The sequence below is a fragment of the Sinocyclocheilus rhinocerous genome, unplaced genomic scaffold (assembly GCF_001515625.1).
Source record: "Sinocyclocheilus rhinocerous isolate Xijiao unplaced genomic scaffold, SAMN03320098_v1.1 scaffold1648, whole genome shotgun sequence".
NCBI classification, from domain to species: Eukaryota; Metazoa; Chordata; class Actinopteri; order Cypriniformes; family Cyprinidae; genus Sinocyclocheilus; species Sinocyclocheilus rhinocerous.
The window spans coordinates 757193-763151 of NW_015647958.1; positions in this window are offsets into that span (position 1 = coordinate 757193).

Genomic DNA, 5959 nt, shown 5'->3' on the forward strand with positions numbered 1-5959 from the left:
GCGCGCTCCCGGACACACGGAGAGATGCGACTGTCAAATCACACGCGCGCTCTGCTGTAAGAGGAGAGGAGAGGAGAGGAGAGGAGCGGGGGAGGGAGGGAGGACTTCGCGATGGGAAGGGGGAGAAACGAGGAAGGGGGTGGAGGAAAGGAGAGAGGCTCCTGTAAATTGGTGGGTCTTTACAGTATAGTCTGACAAGTTGGCCAATTAGAGCAAAATTCAATGGAATGCAATTACTGTTTGCTTTTTAATATTTCGGATAAAATCCCCAATACATGTCTTCAATAACTACTGCAGTGTGTGCTACTGTGGCATAATATAGTTTGCTCATGTGCAAATGAATTGCATACAGCATTGCACGTATTCAATGCAGAGCTGCAACTACAGTGTGTGTGTGTGTGTGTTTCTCTACTTGTATTTTTCCATCTCTCCTTCTTTATGACTCACACAAGAGACTTGCTCTCCCACACACACACACACACACACACACACATTCTCTCTATATTTCTCAATGTTCTCTATGTCTCTCAATTTGTCAATTTAAGTATGCTTTATTGGCATGACAAAAACTATACATTTGTATTGCCAATGCAATTGCAGCTGGGCTGCTTACAAATAGTGCACATATGTATTAATAGAAAGAAAAATAATAATAATAATAGTAATAATAATAATAACATATAAAAAGTATTAAGCATGTAGTGCAAAATGAATTACTAATGCATGTATGTAAAATAGAAATAAAATAAAATAAGATAAGGGATTAGACAGATTTACAGAAGCAAACATCTAAATAATATAACAGTAATATGGCATAATATATTCTACATGTGCTGGAAACATCAGATCAGGGCAGATTGAGTGTTTTCTCTTCTATGGTGACAGGCAGACACATATTGAGCAGCAAACACACAGCAGTTCTTGTGTTCTCCAAACAGATACGGCTGTTTCTCCTGGTTTGAGAGTCTCTCACTCTCTCCCATTGTTTGGAGACATGTACACATTTTTTTTCTTTTTAACGATAATTTAATCTTTCTATACATTTCCCACTCAATTTTATGCTCAAAAATCTCTCTTATGTGATGAGAGACAGATAGGACAGACAGAGAGAGTCAGTCCATATGGATTCTATTACTCTCTTGTTTTAGGGGAAAGCAGGGCCCCAAAAGTTCACCTCCTTTACTTCACTTTCTTTTTTCCTCTTAGTCTCTCTTTCTCATGGCCAAAATCAAGACACTCCCTCTTTTTACAAAATAGTGTAGAGAGTAGCACACACGCACGCATATACACAGAGCCTGTTGCTTCATTTTGTGCTTGTGTGATTGATAGTTCAATGCTCATGTGGCTTCACAATGCAAACTGTAGGTATATTAGTAAAGAGGATCAGAGATGCACACATACACAGACACAGACACAGACACAATATAAAACATATACGATAAAAAGCAAAGAACTATAATTCATATACAGTGTAGGGAGAGGCAGAAAAACCATAAGAGCTTATTTAAAGTCTCAACCTAAACAAAATATAAGTAACATACAAAAATTTATAAATGCAAATTACTGAATCAAATTAATAAGAGCATATATTGTAACGTACACCAGAAACAAACACTATAAGGAACGTGAAATACATAACAAGAAGAAATAAGGAAACAAGATTTTATAAATCAGTAATAAAATGCTTTTAAAGCATCTTTTATAACATATTAATGAAGAACTTTTTTTTTTGCCAGATGGGATAAATCATTCCATAATTTGATAGCCTAAATCTTATCGAGTATTGACCTCTACAAATGAGACGTTTAGTAGGATTCTAAAATCATGCTAGACAACATGGTTTTAATATCAATATTTTTGAACACAAACAGGATTTGTATGAATTGTGGAGTTCATGCTGCTTGTTTGCTGCTTGCATTCAACAAAAGAACATATGAAATAAAAAGAAATTCTGAAATTCGTTTAAATTTTCTATTCAGCGTTTCACTCAAATTTATTCTGGTAATAATACAATGTGTACTAAAAAGTGTTGAAGAACAAAGCATCAAACACAAATGTTTGAAATGAAATATGTGAGGGCCCCATCAAGAAAAAAGTGAAAGAGAAACATAATAAAGGCGAATTTAAGTAAACCTAAATCCAGTGAGATGAAGATTATAATGAATGTCAAAGGATGTTGCTCATCATTTAGAGTAAACATCACCCTCTCTGACCCTGCACAAGCAATTCCACTAAGTAGCATGTATGAGTGTGTTTTCTTGTGCAATCTTTCTGCATGCCTATCCCCAAACACACACACATATGCATCTATACTGTATGGATAATCAAAGAGAAAGGAAGATGGAGACAGTGAGTCAGAAAGAGAGAGAGAGATCCATATGGATTTTATTGTTGAATCCTTTGATTAAATATTAATGCAACCTCAGATTCTCTAAAAATAATCCACAGACAAGGCAAGTTTATTTATATAGCACATTTCATACACAATGGTAATTCAAAGCGCTTTACATAAAAGAAAAAAATAATCACAACAATAAAACAAGGAATTTAAAAACTTTAAAAAACTGAAAATGTGCTCTTTTCATTTGCAAGACTCTTGATAGGTTCGGCACGGCTGTCAGCCAACTTCATCTCAAAATATTGTCTGATTTATATATAAATAAAACATTATAAAAAAAATACAATTTCCAAAAAATGCATTTCTAATTCATGTTATTTTTAGGTGGATTCAACACAAAGTGACGCCCATTGTACTTGCAGTATAACAATGCTCACATTACAATCATAGACACAAGAGTTATTGACAAGCAGTTAGTCAAGATTCTAAAAAGGTAAAGTCTGTGATTTAAGGTGTGTTTAAAAGTATATTTAACAGTGGTGATGAAGGAAGATTAGCAGCACACATTCATCTACTCAGGAATAACACAAACAGAACTTCAAGCTTTGCTTGCTGTATGCTCCTACTATTCACTATTCTTTAGATGTGATGTTGCCATAGCAACCTCAACTCAGTGACCTCGTTCTTTCAGCTCTGAAATTATGGGCTGCCCAGCCTGATAACAGGCAAAGAAAAAAACAGCGATAGAGAGAGAAAGAATATTTTTTCCTAGTTTCTCTTGCTGTTGCTGCAATACAATGACATACTATAATTTCTGAAATTCTGAAGTAATCTTTTCATTATAAATCAACCACAAATTTCATGAATGAATTTGTGACAGAGTTAATGAATTAATACGAAGGCAAGCAGTGCATTAGAATTTAGCTATAGTCCTATTCAATGTCTTACCGACCACCAGAACAGCCAGGCACAAGAAAGTTTTTTTCCCGCAGGCTATATTCAGCCCGAACAATTAAAACTTAATACATCGTTCATCACAACTGACATTTATATACACAGAATCCAAAATTTGTACACTTGTAAACTGCACACTTTGTAAATAACATATTTGCACACTTATAACATATCTGTACATTTATTTAAACAATTTAATTTTTTTTTCATCCTATACTTCTATTTCTGTATATAGTACATTATTTAATTTCTGTTTTTTTGTTATATTCGTGTTATATTCCATCCCCACTGTGTTACTCCTATGTATGTCTGCACTATGTCTGTACTTTCTTCTGCACTGGACGCTCCCGTCGTCAAGTCAAATTCCTTGTGTGTGTAAACATACTTTGGTAATAAAGCTCTTCTGATTCTGATGCAAAATGTACAGCAGCAAAGAAATATTACAAATAAGCAAATAAATGAATGAACTCATATATGAAGAATGGCTTATGTAAAAAGCAGAATGGGAGGCCACATAACTTCCTTTACTGACCTTTGACTAAAATACAGGGGAAATGTATGAGATTTTATATTTGTTATTGACCTTGTGATTCAAAGAATATTATAAAAAAAAACTTAAAATAATGACACGTGTTTATTACTCAGCTTAGGTCATCATAACTACTATTGATTCCTATAACATTTTTTTCATGTCATGCCTGATAACAGATACATTGATTAAGTCAAACATCATAATGCACAGTAAGAACAATTAATAAATCTTTCATTCGTAATTCTTTAAAACAAGCTGTTGTATTCTCACCTTCCAATATTTGCAGATACCAATGTTGAGTGTCTTCAAAATTAATTTTACAACAAATTAATGGTGTCTTATAGAGAAACACAGATGATGACGATGATTACGATGATGATTATGATGATTAAAATTAACCAAAAAGAAAACAAAATATTAGCTAAAAATGAAACCCTGAAACAACAAAACTCTCTCTAATATAAATATAATGATGATACAGAGTTATACAAGCCATCTGCGGCATAAATAAATAAAATGAATAATTAATTAATTAATACAACTGACACACCAAAATTATGTGATTTAAGCCAAGAAGAAATATATCCACTGTTATATGCAGATAGGAGGTTCAAAACAGGCTGATCAATGGTTTCAGCTCAGGCTTGTGGTAAATGTTTTCTTGGCACTGACTCTATCGACCTCTTAATACCATCTAGCATCATTTGAATACTGTTACTGATTGTGTACAGCCATTTATGGCCAGAGTCTGCTTGCTTTCAGATGCACACATCCAGTAGATCCACAAGCAAACATCATCTGACATTCACTCCAGTGCACAGTGTCTTCAGATCTTAATCTAGAAGGACTGAATGAGGTAGAATGGGAGGTTTTGTGCAGGCCTACAGAAGGTGCACAAAATCCAGCAACAAACAAAACCTGCTCATGAATGTTGCGAAAGGGTTCTTAGTTGTTGCATCATGTGGAATCTCATTATATTAATAAACCTTGAAAAAGCTCACTGGTGCACTTGTGTAACATTTTTATATTGTATCGCAATGCACTATATAATCATTAGTTTATTTACCTTGAATGAAATGAAAAACTGATTAACATACACTTGTGCTCGTGTTGTTATGAATTCTGTGGAACACAGGATATTTTTTTAGAATTTTGTCCATACAATGACAGTGGATAAATGTGAAATTAATATTACAATCTGTCAAGCTCCTAAAACAACATAAACATAATCTATTAAAGGCCACTCGGTATCTCTGTATGTACATTCTGTCCAATCTGATGTGTCAAGACATGTCACTCTATTGACTTCAATGACATCAAATGGCATAGACCTGTTAATATATGGCATACTGAATTTTACACAAATTAAATCAAGACTTTGAGGGATAGTGTTTACAGTGGAATGCACTATGACTATTCAAAGGTACAACTCACAACTTTCACAACTGCTTTATGGAGTTTTTGTCTACTGAAGGTTTTTTTTTGGAAAGACATCTCATCAGCTGAACAATCGCTATGTAATTAGTAAGTGTAACTAGTAAGTCAAATCTCAAATAACTGCCCTGATGACTTGTGTTCTACCCGCTTAAATGATATATACAGTAATATGGGTTCGAAACAACATGACAGTGTGTAAATGATAGAATTTTCCACTTTTGGACACCAATTAGGACATCTTGACTTTCCAGGCAGCAAACATCACTTCTCAACACTCATCTGGATGTTTAGACCACAATAAATTCTTTCCTGAAATAGCATTCTCAGGTGACATGATACATTATGCAAGGTAACAAGGCGGCAGCATCTCTGTAAATCTCATTTGTGTCAAGGTTTCTCCCTAGACAACATTTGTGATGTGGTTTTGTTTCAATCTTATTAGATAGGAGAGAATGTGATAAGTTTTGAAAATGTCAAAATTATAAAAAGTGTTTACCAATTATTATTTTCTATGGTTGCCATTTAAAAATTCATTTTCATAATTTCTGAAAATAAACTCATTATGAGTTTAATGGGTAATTGATTTTTTTTTTTTTTTTACATCAAGTGCATCTCTTTTGTAGTAGCTCAGGAACCCATTATCATTAATTTCATCTAAATTACTGGAAATTAAACACTCGTTTCATGAACCATTTATT